This window comes from Eriocheir sinensis, chromosome 20 (assembly GCF_024679095.1).
Source record: "Eriocheir sinensis breed Jianghai 21 chromosome 20, ASM2467909v1, whole genome shotgun sequence".
Taxonomy (NCBI): domain Eukaryota; kingdom Metazoa; phylum Arthropoda; class Malacostraca; order Decapoda; family Varunidae; genus Eriocheir; species Eriocheir sinensis.
Window position 1 is genome coordinate 2437330 of NC_066528.1, and position 347 is coordinate 2437676.

Here is a 347-nt window from a genome sequence, read left to right on the forward strand (position 1 = left end):
CGGGCGCTTGCTGTGACTAATACCGTCCGTGACCCAAGAGAGAGAGGGAGAGAGCGGCGCGAGAGGAAGGAGGAAAGTAAGGAAAGAAGGGAGAGGGAAGCGGCGGCTGGGGCGAAAAGCGAGAGAGAGAGAGAGAGAGAGAGCAGGTAATTTAGTGCAATGGCGAAACTCTCTCCTACAACGTGAATCCACTCGCAGACTCTAATTGGTCGCTGAGTTCGGGGCGAGGAGGCGAGGAGGGCCGCCACCCATCACTGCCACCCATTAGCCACCAGTCACCTCGAGGCCCGGGGCTATCACACCTCGCCAACACCCCTCCCAACTCACACACGCCTGCCTCTGATTTT